The following is a 25,753-nucleotide window of genomic DNA, read 5'->3' as shown; positions in this document are numbered from 1 at the left end:
GGGTGTTTTCCATTTGAGAAAGGGCAGCAGAGTGCAAACAAAGAAACGAACACGTCCCAGAATCGAGAGCTCCGGGAGTGTTTCCTTCTGTCTTTCTTCTAAACCCGAGCGAACATACGTAGCCGGAGCAGGTGGGGCCGGAGAGCTGTGTCTGTGGCAGCGGCTGGGCCCGGACGTGCCCTGGCCCGGGAAGGGGGAGGCGGGCGGATGCCAGAGCTGGTGCTGCAGGCGGAGCGGGAGCCGGCCAGGTGAGAGGGCGGCCCCCGGGCAGGCAGGGCTGGTGCTGCAGGAGCGAGGAGCCCGGCAGGCAGAGGCCTTTGCCCGGGGAGAGAGCCTTGGGTATGGGAAGGGGGTGCATCTGCACAGGAAGCTCAGCTTCTGAGCTCAGAGCCTTGGAGTCAGGTCTGCGTTGTGTGTGTGTGTGTGTGTGTGTAAGTGTGAGAGCCTGTGTGCATATGTGTGTGCAGAGGTGCGAGAGGGGACAGAGGAGGTCCCGGCAGCCATGTCGGACACCGCAGGGCTCTTTCACTGAAAGCTCTGTAAGCCCTGGCCGGTGTGGCTCAGTTGGTTGGGCATGATCCCATGCACCGAAAGGTTGCCTGTTCGATTACGGGTCAGGGGGCTCAACCCCCTGTAGGGGACGTGCAGGAGGCAGCCAATCCATGTATCACCCTCCTATCGGTGTTTCTCTCTCCTTCTTCCTTCCTCTCTCTGTAAAAATCAATAAAAAAATCTCTTTTTTAAAAAAGCCCTGTCAGCCGAAACCGGTGTGGCTCAGTGGATAGAACGTCGGCCTGCGGACTGAAAGGTCCCGGGTTCGATTCCGGTCAAGCGTTCCATCTCCGCTCTGCCACGTATCGGCCCGGTGGCCACGAGGAGCCACGGGTCTCTCTCGGCTGCAGAGCTCCCTTACAAAACGGTTTACTGGGCTCCTGGCGGAGTGCCACCCCCATGCGAGGAATCCTGGCTGTTCCTATCGAGCTTCTCTCTGTTCTCTGCTTCCGCCAGCTGGGTCCCTGTGGGGTTAGGGGTGCAGAAAATGAGGGAAGCCATAGTTGTCCCCAAATGTCGCATAATGGGGCGATATCTGTCAAATGCCTAAACAAGAGCGTGTATATATATATATATATACATATATGCAAGGCAACTATCTGGCTTACTCTAACAATGTTCTCGCTGGAAGGGCCCAGGGCCTGGGCAGTCACCTCGGCTTCTCTGGCGGCATGAAACCTGGGTGTCCTGCCGGTTTCAGGGGGGGAGGGAGAAGAGCCGCGGGCCTCAGGGAGGCTGGCTGCTTTCGGTTTGCGGTCTGCGCTCCTGTTAGGCCAGCTCCCTGGGCTTCACTCCCATCTGCACGTGGTACAAACGGGCGCTCTGAGCTCCCGGCAGTGGGACCTCAGGGGCCCGGTTGTTATGGGAGCTGGGAAATGAGAGTGGAGGAGGTTCCTGCCACCACACTGTCACAGCAGAGCCGAAAGAGAGAGAGAGAGAGAGAGAGAGAGAGAGAGAGAGAGAGAGAGAGAGGAAGCAGCGGCCCTGTGGCTCCGTGGGAGTTTTGCCTGCGTTTTCCGGGTAATTGCTCACCCCCCGCCCCCCAGAGCCGGGCTGTGGCAGGCGCTGTGGGCTGGGGGTGGTAGCAAATGTCTGCCTCCTTCCCCTGCCGGCCGGGGGGGGGGGGGGGCGCCTCCAGCCCACAAAGGCCGGCAGATGAGAATGAACGAGGGCCCTGGAGAAGGGAGGGCCGAGGGGGGGCCCTCTATTCTGGCGGCACACAGGAAAACCACGAGGCACACCCGGCAAGCGGACACCGTGGGTTCAAGGCCCGGCCATGCCCTGGTGCCGCTGTGAGAACCTGAGCAGATACTTCCTGGTGGATCCCTCTCCCCCTCTGAGCGCCCACCTGCCCCCTGCCTTGTCACGAGGATGGATGAATGAATGCGGGAAAAGCGTTTAGAGCGGCTCAGAAGAAAAGGCTGTCTCTTCCACGCTCACAGGACACCCAGCGCGGGCACGTGTTTCTCACCGTCTGCATCGTTTTCCAGCCGTCAGCAATTCGCCAACCCCACCCTGCCGTTCGGTGGGGTCTGCTTGGACCTGGTTGAGACAGGTTGAGGCCTCAGTCCTGCAGGACCGCCCCCAACCCCCACCCCGGCTCCCTTCCCCCCCAAGTTCAGATGCCAGTTACAAGTCCCAGGCTGGCCATGACCAGCTGCCAATAAATGGGTGGGCTCCCACAACCCTCTCCTGGAGCTTGCTCACTTGCTGTCATGGCACACAGAATTCAAGGGGTAAATACCTCTCCCAGCTTATTACACTAGTCAAGAGAGCCGGAATTTGCCGACCACTGGATTAGGCAGATGAGAGACGTGGTCCTTGGGTTAACAGCATGAGGGTCTCTGAGGACCTCGTCACCAGGAGTTTCTGTGGGCTGACGGGAGGGGGTCAGAGAGAAGAAGAGGGGACGCACTGCAGTCAGCAGGTGTAGACTCTCCTGAGGAGTTTGCTGAGAAGGGGGACAAAGGACGGGACCGCAGCCGGCGAGGGAGGAGGGTGCTGAGGATGGAGACATAACAGTGTGTTTCCATGCCGACGGGAATGACTCCACCGAGAGGGGAGCTGATGGTGCAGGAGAGGAACACGAGCCACTGGAGGGACGGGCCTGAGTCGGGCTGGGATTTGGACTCGGCGGGAGGGTTCGCCTGGGACCTGCCTTGGCTGTTTGGAATGACGTCCTTAAAATCATGAGATTGCAAAGGACAACCACCATATTGAAACGTTAGAAAAACATGAAAGAATTACGATCGAATAGTATAATACGCGTTAAAGAACCATCTAGGAATCGGCCGAACAAACTTACCCTGCTTTCAAAGGAATGCTGTGGAGGATAAACGGCATTTCGCAGTCTCTGCACCTGAACGTGACATGACATTACCTGTGATTTCTATGGGAGACGAGGTCACAGAGGCTGCCGATATGTTTGTGTGTGTGGCCTGATGTCAGAATGGAAGTGCTCGTTTTCAGGCAGACCTTGGTGGACATCAAGATGCCTTTTTTTTTTCCCCCCATGAAGTTTCAGAGAGCCCGGATCCTGACCAGCCGCGTTTAAAACATCTGGAACGTTGGGAACATCCAGTTTCAGAACATCTGTCTTTGGGGACGGTAGGAGAACACGACAGAAGAAAACTGCACTCACAAGCAGCCACACGCCCTGTCAGACTGGGATGTGAGAGAGAATGAAAGTCCTGCCTCACTTAATGCTGTCCTCTTTGGGGGCCTTTCGTTATAGCAACGTATCCTGCTCCCCAACAGAGAGGCGGACGGCGACGAGACAATTTTTAGTACGCAGCAGCATGAGCCCATGGGTCGCCGTGTCCCAGAGCAACCTGAAGCCCCACCAAGGGCCTCAGGGAACTCAAGACCAAGACCTTCCCATTCCACCACGCACCTCCTGATGCCCAGGCCCGGGCCTCCTCGTGGCCACCCCCATCCGGGCCTCAGCAAAGTCCACCTGTTTCCTGTTCTTGGCCCGGGCAGGCCGTGCCCTGGCCTCACCCTGGATGTGACTGGCTGATAGAACAGCTGCCGCTCCCCTCCCCTCCCCTCGCCCCCGCCTTCCCCGGCGCAGACACACCCAGGACAGACCTCAGGCAGATCCCTGACTACAGTGAGCAGGAATGTGAGCCCAGGACGCGGGCCGGTTGGGCCATGACTGCTGGCAGGCTCCCAGGGTGCCGAGGGGGGTCTGAACTGGGGTGGACTGTGCCGCCGGGAGCGGCAGAGATGCCCTTAAAAAGGGAAAGGAGAGAGGTGCCAAGGACAGAGAGACGATGCCTGAGCCAGGAGGACAGAAATCTCACAAGGTGGGCAGAGGGAGCAAAGTCAACAATTGCAGCTGTGAGAGCTGCCATGGACTGAGTGCCTGCTACCTGCCAGGACTGTTCTGGAGCTTTCTGTACACAGCCTCTGTGAACCCTCACAGCAGCCGCCCGCCCGGAGTCAGAGTTTACCATCTCTACTTTACGACAATGCAAACCGAGGCTCAGAGAGGTTGAGTCACTTGTTTAAGGTCACACAGCCAGGGAACTAATGAGCATTCATATATATATATATATATATATATATATATATATATATATAAGCATTTTTTTTATAGATTTCAGAGAGGAAGGGAAAGGGAGAGAGAGAAACACCAATGATGCGAGAGAATCATTGATGGGCTGCCTCCTGAGGCCCAAGGCATCTGAGCTGGCCTTTCTCTCTGCACCTCGGTTTCCCTCCCCCGAGACTTCCCAGGGCTGCTCTGTACCTGCCGACCCCCCATGAGCCACAGATCCCTGCTGTCAACTGCTCTCCTCGGCCTCTGCCTGCGGCTGCCCTCGCCTCCCTGACCGAGGCCTCAGATGCGGTCAGGAAGGCCTGGTGTCCCTCTTCCCAGCTCTTTGCTGAATTCTTCCTCTGGGTCCCTTCCATTCTCAAACAGCTCCTCCCCTGGGGCAAGCCGGCCCCACAGCCGCAGCCTCACACCCTCCCAGGTTTCCCTGCAGAGGGCAGGCCTCAGCCCCACCCTCACCGGGCCTCCTTGGCTCTCACTGGGTCATTCGCTCCTCCCTGAACAGAACCGGGAGCCAGGAAACCCAGGGAGGGAGGATCCTCCAAAGCAAAACCCCACTGAGAGGCACCTGCTCCTCATGAACCCCTGTGGTCTTGAACTGTGCTTTCCTCTGTTCGAGGCCCCCTGTGTGGCTCCGTGTCCCCCTTCCCTGACCCACATGCAGGCTCCTGCTGGCACTGCCCTCAGCTGCACGCCTGACCCCTCCTCAGGGAAGCCTGTGGCTAAGGGCTCTGCAGTGGACGGTGCACGGCCCTGAGAGCCATCACACAGGAACTTCCCCAGATGCCTCTCCCGGCCTCTGCCTGCTGGGTCTGGCTGCGGCTGCGCAGGCAGCCTGGGTCCCGAGGAGCCTGAGAGCTGGTCCCTGCGCCCTCAGTGCTCTGGGGGCTCCCGGCTTCCCCAGGAGGCCTGCCACATCAGCTCTGCGGTCTCCAGCTGTGGGACTGAGCTCGGAGCCTTCATTTTCTCATCTGCAAAATGGGGTGAGCACTACTTCCCTCAGGGATGAATGAAGCAACATGTGGAAACGGAACAGAATTCCCGAGGCCTGGATCAGTGCTTCTCAAACTATCTGTGAAAAAAGAACAGTTTGGGGTGTTTTGTTTGTGTTTTTTTCTTATCTGTCATGAACCAGTGCTTATGTAAAACACAATAAAAATGAAAAATTAAGTGTAAAAAAGTTATAAAAAATGCAAGCTGTAATTTTCACTATCATAGCCAACCAATATGAAATTATTCTGTCATAGCTTTAAAGTTTCTAAAGGCTCACTCTCTGCCTATGTACTTTCGTCCTGTGCAAACTGGTGACACTTCCCAGACCAGGATAAATCCATGGACCACGCTTGAGTAGCTCAGATCTAGGGGGCTCCCCACAAAGGGCTTTTAACTTTCCCATAATCGACTCTTGTTTTTGTGATGATTGTTTCAAAGCTGAGTTTTCCCTTTCCCTTTCGCAATTCCAGGTTTTATTGGAGCATGAGCTAGGCTTGTTGATTGGCTCAATGGTGGGGACAGAAAATTGTGGGTGAGGCCGGGAGTGGTTCAGCATCACCCAGGATGCCACAAGCAACTGCAGCAAACTCATGGACTCTGGTCTCACCAGGACTGATAACCTCGCAGTGTCAGAGGCTGCTGGTTGTTCTCCAATATCCACTTTCCCCTTCTCCCATAACAGAGTTTTAGGTAGGAACATGGTTGCCCAGCTAAAGACTACATGTCCCAGCCTCTCTTGCAGCTAGGTGTGGACACATGACTTAATGTGACCAATGGTCTGTAAAAGCAGAAGTGATTTCTATTCTCTTCATTGGGTAAGTGCTCCCTCTCTCCTTTTTCTCCTTCCCATCAGCTGGTACATCACAAGAACTAAAGTAACTCACTCTGGAGCCAGAGGTGGAGCCTGTGCAAGGAGAATGGCAAAGTCTCCCTAAAAACTCTGGACAAATAAATTCCCATTTCAACCTAGCCACTGTATCTGGAGGTTGTTCTGTCACAGCAGCCTACCTAGCCTGCGTCCTACTACAGAAATGAGGAGTCGCAACAGACCTCAGTTTTCAACCAGGATTGAATAAGAGACCTAAGTGTCTGCCTCTTAGTTTTGAAACAGTCCTTTCAAGCAATCGTCATCATGAGGCCACCATGGGCGGGGCCCGAGCTGAATGATCTCAGAGCCGTCCTGCCTGGCAGAGATGTGCTCTGACCTCTGGCATGCCCCATGGCCTTGACTAGGTGGGACTGTCCTGTTGAGAGGGGTGTGGTGGGAAACCAGCTTGGACTCTGCCGGGTGAGATCTCTGGGTGGGTAGGGTGTTAGGCAGCAAATGACTCAGACGCTAACTGCTGCTTGCCACCAGTCCTTGTGGAGCTTTGACTCACTGTCTTGGCCAAATAGGAGTTTCAAGAGGCCATGGAAATTAATTTTTTTTAAAAAGTAAGGAGAGCAGAATTGGAAAGTCAGGAGACAGATTCCCAGGATATCAGAGGTACTTCCTGTGGCCACAGGCCCCTATGTGTCCTCCTCTGACCCAGCCAGAGCTAAAGTCTGAGCTGTCGCAGAGGGTCCAGTGGCACAGTTGGCTGCTCACTCAGCTTCCCAACCCCAGTCATAGCTGCTTGGGTCCCGTGAGGCAGAGGAGGGGCACGAGACAAGGAGGATGGTTTAGGCAGCCAGGGGACCCAGCTGCCTTGCCAAAGCCCCGCCCACTCCGAGGGGGACTCCAGGGCCAACCCCACAGCCCTGGGATGCTGCCTCTGCTCCTGCCTAAGCCTATTGAAAATGATTTTTATTTATTTATTTATTTTTAGCTGACTCACTTTCCCAGTTTAAGAGTGAGTACGGCCCTAGAGGGAATTAGACCCAACGATCGAATTCATTTTAATAAACACTGATTGAGGGATTATGAGCCGGCTTGGGGTGGAGGGTACAGAATGAGAAAGACTCCACCTTCGCACCGAGGGTGATGGGGCTCTTTACCGTCTACGTAGGAAACGTCCCGACATGTAGAGAATTTTTATTAGAGTTTATTTGATCTCCTCTTTGATGACATACGCCAGGAGCAAGATCGCAAATGCTCTGGAGAATAAATAGCTTTGCAGCTTCTTTCATGCATTTGAAATGAAGGAGGGGCCAGGAGGAAGATGGGAGAAAGCAAGGCAAGATTGGATTGCAGGAGAGTTAAGATTATGTGCTCTCTGGAGGGTGACTATCCCCTTGTAGGATGTTTCAGAGGCGTGTTAACCTAGCTGCACAAGAGCAAGGGTAGGGCTGGTGGTTGAAAACTTTCAGTGATTGCTTCGGCAGCACATATACTGACATTGGGATGATGCAGAGAAGATTAGCATGGCCCCTACGCAGGGATGACACACAAAACAAAACAAAACAAAACAAAACAAAACAGAAAGACCTTCGCTGAAGAAGTCATAGGCCTGGGCATACTTATCCTCCATGACCTGCACAGTCAGGAATTTTATTTTTTATTAATCCTCACCTGAGGATATTTTTTCCATTGATTTTTAGTGACAGTGGAAGGGAGGGGGAGAGAGAGAGAGAGAGAGAGAGAAACATCAATGTGAGAGAAATACATTGATTGGTTGCCTCCTGCATGTGCCCTGACCACAGCTGGAGATCGAACCTGCAACCCAGGTACATGCCCTCGACCGTGAATCGAACCCGTGACCTCTTCAGTGCTTGGGCCAACATTCTAACCACTGAGCCACGCCAGCCAGGGCCCCAGTTAGGAATTTATGATTGGATCACCTTGTGAGGTTACTTTCCACAGAACCCTCCCCCCCCTCTATTTTTTATCCACGTTACCTTCCCCAGCCCTCTTCCCATCCTCTTCTCCATGTGTACCACCCCTCCCCCATCGCTCCTCAGTGCCTCCACGCCATGTGCCCTGATGCCTCGGCACATGCGTTCCAACCGCTTCGATGTTCTTCCTCCCTCCCCACCCCCACTCCCAAAGGCTCCCGCCTTCCAGACTGAGCATCACACACAATGAATGCCAACTCTGGTGGAAGGGACGAGTTCTCCCAAGGAAAAGAAGAGGGGACCTACGGCTAGCACCAAGGGATTCTGGGCAGGCAAAACTACAGGCACCCTGTGCAGGTGAGGAGAGGAGAGGAGAGGAGAAGGAGGGCTGGAAATTCGGGAAACTGGATGACAAAGGACAGAGCTGGGATGAGTCACGGAGGAGACTCAGGCAGGGAGGAGACACACTTGTTCAGAGCCCGGTGGGAAGGTAGAGTTAGCGAACATCTCTCCTTCCACTAATCCCAAAAGACACACCCCACACTCCTCCTGGGTTTCTGAGAGCTTCCCCTCCCTTCCCTTTGCCCCACCCATGTCTCTATGGTTCCTATGGAAGCCACTTGGACATTCCTATCTTTTCTTTTTTTTTTTTAATATAATATATTTTATTGATTTTTTACAGAGAGGAAGGGAGAGAGATAGAGAGCTAGAAACGTCAATGAGAGAGAAACATCGACCACCTGCCTCTTGTACATGCCCTTGACCGGAATCGAACCCGGGACCTTTCAGTCCGCAGACTCACGCTCTACCACTGAGCCAAACCGGTTTCGGCTGGACATTCCTTTCTATGCATGGCTGCCCCCAGACCCAGTTTGGGTCAACCATGGTACTGAGCCCTTCATGCAAAATCTCTCCCCTCGTAGGTCTCTAAGGGAGTTTGAATTCCACTTTTGTCCCTTGTGATGACCTAGATTCATGGTTCTGTCCCATGCACAGTTCCTGCCGTCCAGGAGCTTCAAGCAAGAGAGACAAGAGCTACAAAGATAGCTAGAATGCAAGGTGACTATACGTGCCCCATATTTATTTGCTCCCATAAGTGCCTACAAACACAGCTAAATACGTACAAGTCACGGACCTATATTCAGGTACAAAGGTACTGGGAACACAGAAGAGTATTCACAGAGGAAGAAGGGCATCCCAGGAGAGAGAACCGCTTGGGTGAAGAGGAGGAGGAGGAGGAGAGCATTTCGCAGCTATGGAGGGTCTAGTCCTGCATGAGCGAGTGTAGTGTACACGGCAGGATGTGTGTGGCTGGAGGGTGAGGACCTGCATGTGCTGAGCCTCATGGGAGTTGGTAAACAGTCCGAACTTCATTCTTACCCATGGGGAGCCAAGGTAGGTGCCAGCAGGGGCCCCCCAATCGCCCTGCTGGCCGCCCCACAGATCGGCCCTGATCGCTGGCTCGGCTCAGGGACCCTTCCCATGTATGAATTCCATGCACCAGGCCTCTAGTGTGTTCACGTTTGTGTTCATTTCCAGTTGCCACTGTAACAACGTGCCACAAACCCAGTGGCTTGAAACCACATAAACGGTCCCTTTGACAGTTCTGGTCAGAAGTCCACCCGCAGCATGGCTGCCTTCCTCCCGGGAACCCCAGGGAGAAGGTGTCCTTTCCGGCTTTCCTGGCGCTCGGCCCACCCTCTCAGCTTCAAAGCCAGGAGCGTGGCGTCTTCTCTCCACGCTGACCTCCCGCCCCGCTCCGGTGAGACTCTGATGAGACCTCAGGCCCACCCGGTGATCCAGGAGAGCTTCCTGTCTCTCAGACCCAAGTCCTGTGACCACTCAGGTTGCATATCTCCAGTCCCAGGTCACCACGTGTTGTAAGACTGCCCTGATGCGGGCTCCCACGTGTTATAAAGAGGAGGTAGGAGAGGCCCTGCTAGCACCAGTCAGCACCGGCTGGAGGTGGGCAGAGGTCATCTTGTGCAGGCCTAAGCCTTCCCTAACGCCTTCTGCACATGGCTGCTGGGGCGGGAGTGGGAGGAGGCGGGGGAGAGGGGCTTAGAGGGGAGAAAGGGGGGAGCATCTCAGCTGTGAGGAGAGAAGCAGAGAGGAGAGCCCTGAGGGGCAAAGCAGCCAGTTCCCCACAAGGCCCCCTGCCCTTGGCTCGGCGGGGCCTTGCTTTCCCAGATGAAAACCGACAGGGGCCAGGCGGCAGCCCCAACAGCAGGAGCTAAGCGCCGTCCAGAGGGGCCCTGTGCCTCCCCCGCGGGTCCCCGGGGGTCGGCCAGATGCACCATGAGAGCAGGGCGGCGGGAAGCTGGCAGCGAAGGCCCCGGCGGGTCCGGCTTCCTGTGCCTTCCTCAGGCTCTGAGCACCGAGCAGATGCATGGTGGGCGATGGGGGGTCCCTGTGGGGGAGTGTGGGTGCTGAGGGGCCAGCAGGAGGCTCCTGCTCCCTTCTCCCTGGAGAAGCTCAGCCTCCTGCAGGCTCACCGGTCCCCGGCTTCTCTTCCTCCCTGGGGACCCGAACAAGAAGCCCGGACCGCCTCCCCTCTTCCCCCTGAGGCCCCGGCCGGGAGCAAGGCCGTGGGCGGGGGTGCACCAGCGGGAGGCTCCGGCCACGGGGATCATCTCGCTTCCCACCCTGAGGCCTCCTGACCGCCTTAGGGAACGAGCCCAAACACAATGCCCACGCCCCTCCGATTTTTTAAATATATTTTTATTGATTTCAGAGAGGAAGGGGGGGAGAGAGAGAGAGAGAGAGAGAGAGAGAGAGAGAGAGAGAGAGGGAGAGAGGGAGAGAGGAGCATCAATGATGAGGGAGAATCATGGATCCGCTGCCTCCTGCAGCCCCCCACTGGGGATCGAGCCCACAACCCGGGCCTGTGCCCTGACCGGGAATCGAACCGTGACCTCCGGGTTCCTAGGTCGGCATTCAACCACGGAGCCATGCTGGCCAGGCAGTGCCCTTGGTTTTTGAACTCCCATCTGTACGTGGAAATCACGGGAGAACAATGGCATTCATTGCTGTGTGTGTGTGTGTGTGTGTATGTGTGTCCCCGCCCCCCCCCCCCACCTCCCTCTTCCCCCCAGTGAACTTCCCCTACTGGCCCAGTGGCATCAGGCTCTTCCCAGGGCGGCTCTGTCTCACTCCCCCCCCACTCCCACCCCCATCCCCCGCCCCCACTGGAATGGGGTGCGCCCACAGCTGCTTCCCTCCCAGGCAGGATGGGTTTCCACGCCTGCCAGGAAGCTGCCCCATCCCCCCCTCGCTGCAGGCAGACCTGTCAAGCAGGAGCGCAGGTGTGTGTGCCCGTGGCCGCCAGCACAGCTGCACAGCGGCCCTCCCCGCCCCTCACAGCCGCAGCCCGGAGCCATCAGTGGTTTGCCAGAGGAGCCTTTGTCCCGTCCGCCCACGCCCCGGTGCCAGCTGGGCATGCTTGCTCCTGTCCCTCCGGGCTAGGCAGGCGCTGAGGGAACACACACCTGTTCCCGGCACCCAGGCAGGCGAGAGGGAGAGACACAGAAAACAGGGGAGGAGAAGGAAACGCCACACTGTCTCCCACGGTGGCTGCACCGGTCTGCATTCCCACCAGCAGAGCACGAGGGCTCCTTTTTCTCCGCATCCTCGCCAGCACGCTAGGACGATATCCCAGGAAACCAGAAACACCAGTCCGAAAGGAGACGTGCACCCCTATGTTCACAGCAGCACGATTCACCGTAGCTAAGATTTGGAAACAGCCTAAGTGCCCATCAGCAGATGAGTGGATTAGAAAACGGTGGTACGTCTACACAATGGAATACTACTCCGCTATAAAAAAAGGAGGAATTTTTACCATTTGCAACAGCATGGATGGATCTGGAGAGCAGTATGCTAAGCCAAAATAAGCCAGCCGGAGAAAGATAAATGTCACATGACCTCACTCCTATGTGGGATATAATGATCAACATAATTGGATGAACAAGAATATATCCAGAAAAAAAAAATGGCAGGGGAGTAGGGTTAAAGAGCAACCAAAGGATTTGTATGCATGCACATTAGCATAACCAATGGACACAGGCATACTGGGGCGGTGGGGGCTTGCCCGGGGTGGGAATTATTTAAAAATATATATACATTTTTTAAAATTGATTTCAGAGAGGAAGGAAGAGAGAAATAGAAACATCAATAATGAGAGATAATTATTGATGGGCTGCCTTCTGCACACCCCACACTGGGGATCCAGCCCACAACCCGGGCATGTGCCCTTGACAGGGAATCGAACTGTGACCTCCTGGTTCATAGGTCGACGCTCAACCACTGAGCCATGCCAGCTGGGCTTTAAAAATATTTTTATTGATTACAGAGAGATGGGGAGAGGGAGAGAGAGAGATAGAAATATTAATAATGAGAGAGAGCTGAAACCGGTCTGGCTCAGTGGATAGAGCATCGGTCTGCAGACTGAAAGGTCCCAGGTTAGATTCTGGTCAAGGGCATGTACACCAGTTGCAGGCATATCCCCGGTAGGGGATGTGCAGGAGGCAGCTGGTCGATGTTTCTATCTCTCTATCCCTCTCCCTTACTCTCTGTAAAAAAAAAAATTAATAAAATATATTTTAAAAAATAATAATGAGAAAGAATCCTTGATTGGCTGCCTCCTACACGCCCCACACTGGGGATGGAGCCCCATAACCCAGGCCTGTGCCCTGACCAGGAACCAAACAGTGACATCCTGGTTCACAGACTGAGCCACACCAGCCAGGCTATGGTTTGTCTTTTTAAAAATAAAAATGTGTTAAAAGAAAACAGACAAAATTTTATTTTTTTAAAGTGTTTTTCGAAAAGTCACCCAGATATATTCGGAAAGGGTTATGACCCCACACTGACCCACTGTGCATGCTTTTTGTAGAACCAGCCCCTGTGACACCTGCCAGCTTCCCGGCCCGGCCAAGCACGTCCCGCTTTGGGAATGCATTGTCATAAATAATAACCTGTCACCACCTTGGCAGAGCGGTGCCAGCGGGTTCTCGCATCTCCTGGCCCAGCTCAGGCTTTGACGAGCCTGCTAGTCCCATGTAGCAGAGACCCAAGTGTCCCGCTTCCTCTTACACTCCCAGGAAGACGGCAGAGGCACAAGATCTGATTGCCATCAACGACCACCACCACCCCCAACCCCCAGCACACCCCCTGCTACTTTCCCCAGAGCACTGAACACGACTTTATTTTATTTTTAATTTTTAAAAAATATATTTCATTGATTTTTTTTACAGAGAGGAAGGGAAAGGCATAAAGAGCTAGAAACGTCGATGAGAGAGAAACATCATCCAGCTGCCTCCTGCACACCCCCTACCGGGGATGTGCCCGCAACCAGTGTACATGCCCTTGACCGGAATCAAACCTGGGACCTTTCAGTCCACAGACCAACGCTCTATCTACTGAGCCATACCGGTTTCGGCTGGACACAGCTTTAACTGGTCCCCTTTATGCTCGGCCCCCTGCTAATCGCACCTCCCCCCTGAGCACGCGCTGCGGGAACAATGGCTCAGTCCTGTTCCCACTGTTCCTAGAACAGGGCCTGGCACACAGTGGGCACACAGGAAGCCTCTTTGGAATAAAGGTTCACACGGGCTCACAGACTGTCATAGCAGCACTGCATGCCTGTCTCATAGAATCAAACTGTAGGCAAAACTCTGTGGATGGACGTGTTGCGCCTCGCACAGTGCTTCCCACATAGGAGCTTAGGAGCGATCGGGTGAGTGAATGCGTGAATGATGACTGAATTCAGGATACACGAGGCATGAATGAAGGAAGGTGAAAGGGACCTTCAAGATGAACTAGCCCCGTGGTCGGCAAACTGCGGCTCACGAGCCACATGCGGCTCTTTGGCCCCTGGAGTGTGGCTCTTCCACAAAACACCGCGGCTTGGGCAAGTCTGTTTTGAAGAAGTGGCTTCTGTTAGAGGAAGTTTAAAACATTTGACTCTCAAAATAAATTTCAATCGTCGTACTGTTGATATTTGGCTTTGATGACCAATGAGTTTGCCGACCACTGAACTAGGCCAACCCAAACATGTGACTGAAGACTACAGAAGTGAAGTAGTCTTCATTCATCTTGGCCTTCTTGAGAAACACAGAATTCTGTACCCCTCTCTTTGGTTATGGACCAGATTTGGGGGGATCTGCTAAGCAAATGTCAAACCCTAAAGATGACGACAACCAGCCCTGCCATCAGACAGATGAGGAGGCGCAGGCCCAGGGATGCTAAATGGCATGCTCAACCTCAGAGCATGGGTGGATGGCAAGTCTAGGAATCGAACCTGGGATCCACCAAAGCGTAGCTCCTGCCCAGTCCCTGCCCAGCCCTGCAGCTCACAGATGTGATCATTTTTATTTTGTTTTTAAGTCTCACCTCAGGATATTTTCCCACTGATTTTTAGAGAGAGGGAAAGACAAAGAGGAAGATCCATGTGTGAGAGAAACACATCAATTGGTTGCCGTCTGCACACGCTCCAGGCAGAGCCTGGGAGGAGCCTGCAACTGAGGTACGTGCCCTTGACCGGACTCTAACCCAGGACCCTTTGGGTCGCAGGCCAACGCTCTATCCACTGAGCCAAACCGGCCAGGGCTCCTGGGTGTGTTCAGATCCCTGTAGACTGCCCTCCCCCTCCCTGTGCCTCACAGACAAACAAGCAGCATATGAGCCCCTTTTCCCCCACTGGCTCATGGGATTTGGAAGATTGACTGACACCATGGTCCCAGGGGGTAGTGTCCTTAGACAGTTACGGGTCTCTCCAAATTCTAGCCATTCCAGAATACTTCGGTGAGATACCAGGCTGCCTGGACAGCCCCATTGGCTGGGGCCCTTGAACTCCTAGTCTCCCAGGCTAGCCCTTCCACCATCTCTGAATTGCACACATCGGAAGCTCAGACCCTATCTGCTCTTTCAATTTGGGACTTACACTTGAAAACTGCTCTAGAGCTCCCAGGCCACAATCCGGATTTGGGTGCAATTTGTTCAGCATCACCTGGGATTGCCACTTCCGCCTTGGCATTTGTCCCTCATGTTTGTTTGCTCCCCAACCTTGCCTCCCAGCAGAATACTCCCAGCTACCTCCTAGAAGTCAGGGGTGCGGGGAGTACACAGGGGTCAGTTGACTAGCCATCTATGGGTTCCAACCTTTCCCCTACAATGAACGGGATCCCAGCAAATCCCCCTTGAACTTGAGTTTTCTTTCCTTCTTTCTCTTCCCAGAAACCCCCTCGTCCCTCTCACTCAGTGGCCTGGATGATGGGAGACACAAACGTGTAACAGAGGCCAAGGAACAGGATAAGCTGACAGTGAGAAAAGAAAGGCACACACACATCCCGAGAGGTGGCATTTCCTGCTCGCCCTCCCCTAGCCCAGCTGCACCTCTCACTTCCTGTAGGCACTGACAGACACCCCAGGGGGCCGGCCGCGGCCCAGGCAAACACCCAGGCAGGCGGGAGGGTGTCTGGTTTCCAGATCGGAGGGGAGAAATCTGTAAACAGCCGGAGTAGGCCAAAGGGCAGGGAGAGGAGCCCAGCGGGCTCCGCCCTCTTGAGGTGTGGGAACAAGACAGCCCGGCGGTGGGTGCCAAGGCGCCAGAGCAGGGCATGGGGGAGACACTCCTGATTGGCATGTCCTGGCACACCTGCGTGGCTTGGCAATTTCCGGCTCCTGGGACAGACACATGGGCTCACAGGAACAGATTAACCCAGAGGCAAGTGAGGAAGGTTGGATCTCGATCAAAACTCTTCCAACTGAAGGGACAGAAAATCCAACCCAAGTAAAAAGTGATCATGGGCGAGCAAGATGGTACCTCTGGGCATCAGACCCTCTGCAAGCTCTCAGACCCTCACTGCCTCGTCTGATCAACAACTCTACGAGGAAGGAATTATTATCACTGTCCCCATTTCACACGTGAAGTCACCCCCGTACCTGTCCAAGGGTCATACGGCTTGGCAAGCCAGGGTGAAAGCTCAGTGCCGTGGCTCCTCATGACCCCTCCACCGTCCTGCTTCCTAGGATCCAACAGATAAACAGATGTCTGTGTTAGCTTATGTCTCCCCTCCGGACGCCCCTTCTGGGTCCCAGTCCCACTTTTCCTGTGAGCTGGAGTGACTCTGATCTCCCCCACGTGGGAAAGGAGCCTGGCTTCTGGCAGCTCCAGAGCGACATCCAGCCTCAGAGAAAGGACTGCCTCCCCTCTGTGCTCTCAGGTTGGGACCTCCCAGAAGGCCTCTTGTTCCTCTAATGCAGGCCTGTGGGGTCACTGCTCCCTCCTGGTTGGCCTATGGCGGGGGGAGGGGCAGCGATCTGTGAGGAGATGTTAGTTCCCATTCCAGTTCTTGGTCAAAGCAGTGGGAGGAGCCACATCCAGCAAGAAAGGGGTAGAGAGTCCTTTGGGGACCCAGCGCCCAATGTCCACAGGAGGAAAGGGAGGGAGGGAGGGAGGGAGGGAGGGAGAAGACGCAGATGGGCTGTGGGAAAGGACACGAGGGTGAGCAGCGAAGGGGAGGGGACGCCCAGAAGGAACAAGGGCACGGCCAGGCCAGGTCCCTGGGACAGGCCGGGAGAGGGCGCGGGCGTGTGAAGGACAAAGTGATCTTGGGCCCTGGGCCAGGGGTGAGGAGTCCCTGGGGCCCTTTGCTCTGCCCTTTCGCCTACATGGGTCTCCCCGGCTCAGGCTGGCTGCTGGGACTTAGCCCTCATGCTCCCTGCTGGCTTCTGCGGGACTTGTTCCCGAAAAACAAATCACCCCACACTTAGTACTTTTTTTTTTTTATCTCTCTCAGTTCCTTTATTTTACTTTTTGTCTTGTTAATCCTCACCCGAGGATGTTTTTCCATAGCTTTTTCAGAGAGAGTGGAAGGGAGGGAAGGAGACCTGCTCCCCAGAGGAAACCTCCGTAAACAATTTGGGGTTCACCCTCTGGGACCCTTTTGCTAGCCATTTACAAACATGTAAAGTGTCAATGCTGGCCGAAACTGGTGTGGCTCAGTGGATAGAGTGTCGGCCTGTGGACTGGAGGGTCCCGGGTTTGATTCCCGGTCAAGGGCATGTACCTTGGTTGCGGGCACATCCCCAGTAGGGGGTGTGCAAGAGACAGCTGATCGATGATTCTCTCTCATCGATGTTTCTAACTCTCTATCCCTCTCCCTTCCTCTCTGTAAAAACTATTTTAAAAAATTAAAATTAAAAAAATTAAAGAGTCAATGCTGCCCACCTTCCCCTGGGCCTCCGTAGCTCCTCTCCATGCCTCTCACTCACCCCTACCCGCCCCGGGAGGCCGGCCTGCAGCAGTGGCCTCCTCACCCCTGGCTTGCAGGTGGGTTTGGCCGATGGGGAACACCGGGTTGAGCCTGGAGGGAGGGGGAGGAGGTCAGACAGAACATGGATTCCCCACCTCCCTCCCTCAGTGAGTGACTGCGTCCCTCTATGGAGGAGGGTCTCCGCCCCTTTGAGGAGGCCCCTCCACACGGTCCTCTCTGCCCCTGGGCTCCGGCAGGTGGGAATAGAACCCCCAGGGTTACACAAGACTTGGTCGTGTCCCTCTCTATCCTGCCCACAACTCTACAGCTGGTCTCATTAAATTCTCCGTGAATCACCCAGTGCAAGCATGCCCCTGACGGATTCCACGTCATCTTCTCCTATTCAGCGTAATATACTCCACTTTGCGTATTATTTAGCATCTAGCCTCTTTCCTTTAATATGTCCCATGTACCGTCCCGCACCGACAAGATCCACCTTGCTCACCTGAATGTCTGCCTGTGTCATCTGGAGCGTGGAGCCCCCACTGGCGTGGCCTTCCCTGATCAATGGGCACCTGGGCGGTTTCCAGCTCTCCCCTTTAACAGACGCTGACACAATGAATGTATTCATGTGTATTTTTTTTTAGTTGATTTTTTTTACAGAGAGGAAGGGAGAAGGATAGAGAGCTAGAAACATCGGTGAGAGAGAAACATCCATCAGCTGCTTCCTGCACACCCCCTACTGGCGATGTGCCCACAACCAAGGCACATGCCCTTGACCGGAATCGAACCTGGGACCCTTCAGTCCGCAGGCCGACGCTCTATCCACTGAGCCACACGGGTTTCGGCTGCAGTGTTATTTCTCATTAACGCCAGGGAATCTGCCCCCGCCCGCCTCCTTGTCTTCAAGGAGGGAGGTGTGAGCGCCCACAGCGGGGCCACCATGGAACTGCACTTCCAGATCCCCCTCCCTGTGGCCCTGGGCAGAGTGGCAATAAATATATTTTAAAAAATAAACCTACAGGTTGGCAGAGGGGTTCGCGGCTGGGAAAGAGGACCCTGAGGTTTTTCAGCACCGACCCCCCTGCCAGTGCACGGCTCGTTTTCACTGCAGCTGTGGCCATGGAGCAGGAGACCCACAAACACGGTGCCTCACGGCCTGTGTCCGCCCCGGGCACCGTCTCTCTCTCTCCCTCTCTCTCCCTCTCTCTCCCTCTCTCTCTCTCTCTCTCTCCCTCTCTCTCTCTCCCTCTCTCTCTCCCTGTCTCTCTCCCTCTCCCTCTCCCTCTCCCACTCTCCCTCTCCCTCTCCCTCTAACCCTCCCCCTCCCCCTCTCCCTCCCCTCCCCCTCCTCCCCTCCCCTGCCCCTCCCCCTGCCCCTCCCTCTCCCTCTCTCTCTCCCTTCCCTCCCCCTCCCCCTCTCCCTCTCTCTCTCTCTCTCTCTCTCTCTCTCTCTCTCTCTCTCTCTCTGGGCAGCCTCCCGGGAGAGGGCTCCCGTCCAGACGGAGGTCACCGGGAGGCGAGGCGGAGGGCCGGCCGCGCTGCCCACTGGGGCAAAGGCCACTAGGCCGGGCCTCTGGGCACGCGGGCCGCAGCGCCAGGCGGCTGGGCAGGGGGCGTGCTCTTCCTGCGCGCCCTCCCGCTCCCCCCTGCTCCTGGCACAGGGGAGTGTGTACTCTGCGCGGCCGTGTGCCCTGAGAAATTGGGGCAAGGCCGCGGGCGCTCCGGCTGGCACAGACGGGGAACACGATCCTGTCTGCCCAGCCCTCCCCGCTGTGGGCAGCTGCCTTCCTACAGCTCTGGGCTGGTGGTGTTCAGACTCCAGCGGGCATCAGACCACGGGGGACAAGGGGGCGGGATGGTCAGAGAGGAGGCCGTGAAGGAGGCAGAGCCCCAGAGCTGCCCCCCAGAGGGGCTGAGCTTCTGAAGGAGACTGCGTCTGAGAAGCAAATCCAGGCCAGACTCACAAACCGGCGGGCAGTTCACCAGCACTGGCCCCCGGGCAATGTTTTAAAAAAATGCCTGTGCCGCCCCAGCTGGTTTGGCTCAGTGGATAGAACGTCAGCCTGTGGACTGAAGTGTCCCGGGTTCGATTCTGGCCAAGGGGACATGCCCAGGTTGTGGGCTCGATCTACAGTAGGGAGCGTGCTGGAGGCGGCTGATCAATGATTCCCTCTCAGCATTGATGTCTCTATCTCCCTCTCCCTCTTCCTTCCTCTCTGAAATCAATAAAAATATATATATATTTAAAAAAATAAAAATAAAATAAAAATGCCTGTGCCATTGTATACAAACGGGAAGATGTCATATGCAAATCGCATCTCTATCTACAATGTGGCCAGGGCTGCGTGACTCCTTGGAAATAAGAAACCAGTGCCAAGCGGCACCTGCCCCTTGAGGCAGGGCTGCTGCCCACACCCACCCCACGCCCCACTATTCCACAGCGCCCCCAGTACGGACACAGATGCACTCACCCCTCCGTCTCTTCCGGCCGGGCCTTGAAGCCTCTGCTCTGGCCTGCCAGGGCGAGGAGGGGCAGGAGAGACCCAGAGAGCACTCTTGTCTTTCTTCTTAATCCTCACCCGAGGATATTTTCCCCGTTGATTTTTAGAGAGGGTGGAAGAGAGAGGGAGAGACCGAGAGAAATATTGGTGTGAGAGAAACACACCCATCGGTTGCCTCTTGCACGAGCCCTGACCAGGGTCCCGGCTGAGGAGGAGCCTGCAACGCAGGTACGTGCCCTTGACCGGTATCAACCTCGGGACTCTTTGGTCCACAGGCCGATGCCCTATCTACCGAGCCAAACTGGCCAGGGCAGAGAGAGCTCTCTTTTCTGCTTCCCTAGCTGCGACCGAGCAGTACCCGTGTCCCTGCCCCTCTCTGCTGTGTCATCCCCCCCCCTTGTGCAGAACCGCCATAGAAGCAGAGCCTTTGTCCGCTGTCAGGCCCCGGGATGTCTCTATAGCATCCCAGGGCCTGACACAATGGGATACCACTTCACCCCCGCTGGGGTGGCTATCATAATAAAGTAAAATGAAAACCCACACAGGAAAAATACACCTTAGAGAGGACACGGAGAGATTGGAACCCTCAGACTTTGCTGGTGGGAATGTAAATGGGTACAGCCACGGTGGAAAAGAGTCTGGCAGCTCCTCAAAAAGCTAAACACAGAGTCACAGTACAACCCAGTCATTCCACCCCTGGGTGTAGGTCCAAGAGCGTTGACTACAGTTGTCCAAACAAGAACTTGTGCGCGGATGTTTATAGCAGCGCTGCTCACCACAGCCAAGAGGCGGAGACCACCCACCTGTCCATCACCAAAGGCTGGGATAAACAAAATGGGGTGTACTCGTACGACAAAACAGTGTTCCACAAAACAGCGTTCAATCATAAAAAGGGATGAAATACGGAAACACGCCATGACATGGATGCACAGGATAAGCAGAAGAAGTCAGACCCAAAAGGCCACACACAAAGTGTATGATTCCATTTACATAGGACTCGTGGCCCAGCCCGGTCTGCACCTTTTCCAGTCTGGAACCCCTTGGGGGTCCCTCTCACAATCTGTGAACGCTGGGTCCTAACTGCTCACCTGCCTGCCTGCCTGATCACCCCTAACTGCCCCCCCCACCCCCCACCTCACCCCCGGGGAACTTTTAACAACACCAGAGCCCGGACTCCACCCCAAGCCAATGGAATCAGAAATACAGAGGGAGGGGACCCAGGCACTGGGGGTGCTTTTCAGTCTCCCCTGCTGACTCTCATCCACCACCGGGACTGGGAACGGTGATCTGGACTTCATTTACAGAGAAGCAGAAGGAACAAGGGGCCAGCAGGGTGAAGGCAGAGCAGACAGAATTCGTGGAATCACCCGGAGATGGACAGACATGCTCACACCTGGGCCCCACCCTCGGGATCCCGGTCTAACTGGCCCTGATTCCTGACTCCTGACCCCTGGGGGTGAGAGAGGTCAGGGGGTCAAGCTGCCCAGGGGATGCTAATGGGCAGGCCAACCTTCGAGCCAGCGCTGTAGCCCTCCTCCCGGGGAGCCCCAGCAAGCAAGCGTCCGAGGTGCCAGGTGGCAGCTGCCCCGCGCTGATAAGCCAGGCGTGTTTCAGCGCCTGGACCCTGCAATGAGGTCACGTGGGACACCCCTTCCCATCCGATCTAACCTCGGAGGCTGGCCGCCCCGCCTGCCTGCCCGGAGGATACTGAGGGGAGCTGCTCGGCAGCACAGGGAGCTGGCCAGCTGTGCGTGAGTCTTGTTCCCCAGCACACAGCCTGCTGGGCTGCCTGCCCCGCCCACCGAAGGCCCTGGAGCAGTGCTTATCTAGTTGAGCAATATATTTTTTTTTAAAAAAATACATTTTATTGATTTTCTTTTTTACAGAGAGGAAGGGAGAGAGCGTTAGAAACATCGACCAGCTGCCTCCTGCACACCCCCTACTGGGGATGTGCCCACAACCCAGGTACATGTCCCTGACCGGAATCGAACCCGGGACCCCTCAGTCCGCAGGCCGACGCTCTATCCACTGAGCCAAAACCAGTGAGGGCTAGTTGAGCAATGTTTATATCGGTGATTTTTTTACCCCTCAGAAAGGATATAATTATTTTTCCAAAGATAAATGTCATACATGATTGTTTAAAAAAAAATTTTTTTTTTCCAGAATGTGAAGTAGGAAGTGAAAAATCACCCTTAATCCCAACCCCCAGAGCTGTCCCCTCCCCCAGGAGAAGGAGCAAAGCAGCTGCTGATGGCCAGGCGCCGGCCTGGCACTCACAGCGGGGCCTCGGGCCTCTCCTCCTTTGAACATCACCAGTTCCGCAGAACGGCGACCTCCGCCAAGGCCACTGTGACAGGGAGGAGCCACACGAAAACAAAGCCACGTCTGAGCGAGACAAAAACAAGAGCATTGTCCAAACCTCACACACAGCCACGCAGCCCGGCCGCTGTAGCTCCGTGGTTGAGTGCTTACTCCCCAGGAAGGGGAGTGCAGGAGGCAGCTGCTCGGTGATCCTCTCTCATCATTGATGTTTCGCTCTCTCTCCCTCTCCCTTCCTCTCTGAAATAAAAAATGCATTTTTTTAAAAATCCCGAAGCAACAAGGTCAGTTCAGCTCTGTTAACGACGTCAAGGTTAAATCCCTTCAATCAGTGCCAGGCGATGGAGCTGGCTCCAGCTCAGAGCTCCTCAAGCAATGCACCTGCAGACCCAGCGACAGCCAGGCCTGCTTGCCCAGGTGTGGGACGGGGCCCAGTGTCCGCCTCGCTAACCAGCTCCAGGCGATGCTGGCGGGGGCCGGAGTAGCCAGGCCCTTGCCATCTGGATAGGACTCCGTCTCAGAGTCTCCGGTAAACCCACCCTCGTTGCTTGCCAACAGGAGGAGCGAGGGTGATGATCACCAAGTGGCATCGGAGACCTTCATCACCAAGTCACGGAGCTAAAGCCGAGGAGGCTCCACCCCGGAGAAGTTCATGGTCCCTTCGAGGGATGGCGCCCCGCTGGGCACACGCCCTGCTCCCCGCAGTCAGGACGGGAGGTCTGACATCACTGTGCAGCCGCCCTCGGGTGATGGGGGGTGGGCCCCCACCTTCCCCAACAGGGCTGACTGGGAGCTGAAACATATCTGCTTCCAGAAAGACTCAGTTTAAAAAATATGTCTTTAGCCCACCTGATGCCCAGGTGGCAGGTGCTTTGTAAATAGCTTGTGTGGTTTAATGTTGTAACTGGAAGTTGAACTGAATGGAAGTATCAGAAGTACTAAATAGCCGAAACCGGTTTGGCTCAGTGGTAGAGCATCAGTCTGCGGACTGAAAGGTCCCAGGTTCGATTCCGGTCAGGGGCACGTACATTGGTTGCGGGCACATCCCAAGTAGGAGGTGTGCAAGAGGCAGCTGGTCGATGTTTCTCTCTCATCGACATTTCTAACTCTCTATCTCTCTCCCTTCCTCTCTGTAAAAAATCAATAAAATATATATTTAAAAAAAAAAAGAAGTACTAAATAATGTTACCTCATGGTCGTTTGGTGTACATGCATAGGTTACTGTTTGTAGGATGAGGCATTTAATATGGACATTTCCTGTTATTTCCTGTTATGAACACTATGCAGCTGTTCATGAAATAAATAAAAAGTAAATAAGCGAATAAATAAATATTTTTTTATTGATTCTGGAGAGGGAGAGAGAGAGATCAAAATACCAATAAGGAGAATCGTTGATTGCCTGCCTTCTGCACGTCCCACCCTGGGGATCAGGCCTGCAACCTTGACCGGGAATGGAATCGTGACCTCCTGGGTTCACAGGTCGATGCTCAACCACGGAGCCACGCCAGCCTGGCAGAAAGACTCCTTCTAAGAAGCAAGTGACCCCAAGGCCAGGAGCCCAGGCTGGCACCCCTGCCCGCCGTCTCTAGGATTACCTCCATGTGCATGTTCATTATTTCAAACTGAGAGTTGAAAACGTAAACAGGTTCAACAGAATTTAGCTAGCTTCACGACCGACAGGTGTATAAGGGATCCGGCCGATTGGAGGGCAGCCTCTTACCTGCTCAGGTGTGCCTGGCTCTCCTCCTCCTTCGGCGGGCGGACCTTGCTCCGATCCAGTTGGGCGTTTCTCGCCCTCCCTGGCACACCTCCCTGGCACACCGCCACCTGGTCCCCGATGGACCCTCTCACCCTCATTCCACAGGGAGGGCAGCTGCCCGGGGACCTCCGAACAGTCTCCAGGGAACAGTGCCCCAAGCAGCCCTGAGCTTCTGTTTTCTTGCCCGAGAGCTGTAGATCCAACACGGTAGCCGCCGGCCACACGTGACTATTCACGTTAAAACTAAACAGCTTTTAAAACCCAGCTTTTCCGCTGCACGTGCCACGTTCTACGCGCTCCGGGGCCACGGGTGACTTGTGTGAGGTGACCAGACGTCCCGCTTTTGGCGGGACACTCCCGATTTTTAACAATTTGTCCCGCGTCCCAGGGCGTTTTAAAAAAAGTCCCGATTTTTGGAAAGAACCTTTCCTAAAATCGAAGCTTTCCAAAAATCGGGACTTTTCCAAAATCGGGACTTTTTTTTAAAACGCCCTGGGACGCGGGACAAATTGTTAAAAATCGGGACTGTCCCGCCTGGTCACCTTAGACTTGCGGCTACTGGATTGGATAGCGCCCATTGGACATCTCCATCCTCGCAGGAAGTTCTATTGGACAACACGGTCTAGATGTTTCTCTCCCCCAAACCCACAGAGGGTTGTGTGTTTTATAGAAAAAGGCATCGCTTCCTCAAGACAGCGTACTGAGCCCTGGGGGGAACCCGGCAATCAATCCCCAACCCCCCCGCCGTGCTGTGGCTGGCCCCCGCCCGCAGCGGCCTCGGCGGAGGCCCTCAGTGGCCCCCGTGGGGCTCACCTCTGTCTGCCTCCCCACTTCGGACCAGGGACCTAACACATGACCACCAACCGAGCGGCTTAACACAACAGACGCGGATTCACTCACGGTTCTGGGAGCCGGAAATCCGAAGGCGGGGTGTCCGCAGGCCGCCCTCTCCCCCGTCCTTGCCCCTCCCAGCTTGTGGGGCTCCCGGCTGCACCCCTGCCACCTCTGCCCCCGCCCTCACAGGGCCTCCTCCTCGGGGTCCGGGAGTCCTCTCTGCTGTAGGAGGGCACTCACTCATCCTGATGTAGGACACACCTGGGTGCTCTCCCTTCGGGAGTCTTAATCACACCTGCAAAGGCCCCTTCCTTCTGGTTTTCTCCTTGCTTCTCGCTGTAGAATTCCCAGTCAGTCGACTTTCCTGTAGTTCTGGGTAATGGCCATTTTGTATGTTAGCTGTATTTTATTGAAATGGTTGTGTGAGGCTGCAGTTAGGTGTTTACCTGTGCCGCCATCTTGGATTCTCCCAAAGGCCCCTTTTCAACAAGAGGCCAAGCTCACAGGTCCGGGCGCTGGGTTGAGAACCCATCTTCTGGGGAGACAGCAGCCACCAAGCCGGAGTCCGGCGGCTGGGTGTCCGGGCAGCAGCCTCCTCCGGCCACAGGCAGCGGTGCTGGGACCGCCTGACGGCCAGACAGGCCGGCCCTGACGCAGGTGCTGGCTGCCGGTCTCACCCGTCCGCTCCGGGGGAGGCCAACTGCTCCTTCCCATCGGAGATCCGCCTGCAGGGGTCCCCACACCGCCTCCAGCACCAGGCCCAAGTCCACCTGCAGCCCCCCGCCCCGCCCACACACCACCCTCTCCGCCCGGTTCTGCCCGGCACCTGCCCGGCGCTGGGAGGCCGGTGCCTTCATAGAGATTGGGCTGGAGCCCCGGCCTGTTTGGCTCAGTGGATAGAGCGTTGGCCTGCGGACTGAAGGGTCCCAGGTTCGATTCCGGACAAGGGCATGTACCTTGGTTGTGGGCACATCCCCTGTAGGAGGTGTGCAGGAGGCAGCTGATTGGTGTTTCTAACTCTCTATTCTTCTCCATTCCTCTCTGTAAAAAAAAAAAAAAAAATCAATAAAATATATATTTTTTAAAATGACCAGGTGAGCCCTAGCTGGTTCAGCTCAGTGGACAGAGCATCAGCCTGTGGACTGAAAGGTCCCTGGTTCAATTCCCGCCAAGGGCACAGGCCCAGGTTGTAGGCTCGATCCCCAGCAGGGGGGCGTGCAGGAAG

At 55.4% G+C, this 25,753-nt stretch overlaps 1 non-coding gene across 1 annotated transcript; it reads left to right on the top strand.

Annotated features, from left to right (window-relative positions):
- The first annotated feature begins 7,392 nt into the window (after positions 1 to 7,392).
- On the top strand, positions 7,393 to 7,499 carry LOC118718717. Its single transcript, XR_004987899.1, has one exon. It is a non-coding gene; the product is annotated as a U6 spliceosomal RNA (small nuclear RNA).
- Positions 7,500 to 25,753: the final 18,254 nt, after the last annotated feature.

The sequence above is a fragment of the Pipistrellus kuhlii genome, unplaced genomic scaffold (genome assembly GCF_014108245.1).
Source record: "Pipistrellus kuhlii isolate mPipKuh1 unplaced genomic scaffold, mPipKuh1.p scaffold_m20_p_14, whole genome shotgun sequence".
In the NCBI taxonomy this organism is placed as follows: Eukaryota; Metazoa; Chordata; class Mammalia; order Chiroptera; family Vespertilionidae; genus Pipistrellus; species Pipistrellus kuhlii.
Note: the sequence above shows the minus strand (reverse complement) of the source record. Positions and strands in the feature narration are given on the sequence as shown.